Raw genomic sequence first — 979 nt, 5'->3', positions numbered from 1 at the left:
AGGGCCATATATCTATTTGGCCAATTAAATAATTAAAAGGAACACACCTCGATCGAGAAAAGAAAAATCACGATGAGGTTTGGCCACCTCGTTAACTTAATTAAGAGATGTAGTCCTTATTCTATGTATTGATTAACTTGCTAACTTGACATATTTGATATCGACGTATCATTCAAGGTAGCTGGCAGTATTAGGTTAAACGCCTAATTTTGCACGTAAAGTTGTCTGGTGACGATATAAGAAGAAAGACAAAAGGTGAAAAATCGGAAAAGGGAAAGATATAAAGTAAAAGAAATTTTTTAAGTTCAAACGAAATTAGTTGTGTTAAGTTCAATTGGAAGTGACATATGGATGATTTTAGTTTACTTTTAGCCTTGTTTACCCTCTAATGCGCTTCACAAAAAGTGACTAGTGTACAATTGAATAGCGTACAATTTTTCTGTCACGTCATCATTAGGAGAATGTTACTTCTGCTATTACTCGCAAAATATAGAATGATTTTTTAGGAAAAACTTTAAGGGTAAAATATATTACCCCTTGGTCCTAATTTATGTGATATCATTTGAATAGACACGAAATTTAAGAAAGAAAAACTTTTGAAATTTGTGTTTCAAAATAAGTCTTAGATTTTTTTTCTTTTTGAAAAGGAACTAAAACAACAAGAAACTAGCCCGAAACTAAGCGAGGGAATGAGACTCCAACAACATCTCTTGCAACACACGAAGAAATGCTAGAAGACACTTGTGAATGTCATTCCAAGCGCGACTCTTAGATATTTATTTGATTGTAAATTATCTCATAAAATTAAATTATTTTTAAATATAAAAATGTGAACTTTTTTTTTATACAGACTAAAAAAAAAATGTGCCACACATAAATTGAAACGCAAGAAATAGTACATTTTATCATCTATTTTTAGTGGTATATATAGTCAAGAACATTAAAGACAAGAAGGCACTTTATAATTCTTCTCCTTCAC

The sequence above is a fragment of the Lycium barbarum genome, chromosome 2 (genome assembly GCF_019175385.1).
Source record: "Lycium barbarum isolate Lr01 chromosome 2, ASM1917538v2, whole genome shotgun sequence".
NCBI classification, from domain to species: Eukaryota; Viridiplantae; Streptophyta; class Magnoliopsida; order Solanales; family Solanaceae; genus Lycium; species Lycium barbarum.
Note: the sequence above shows the minus strand (reverse complement) of the source record.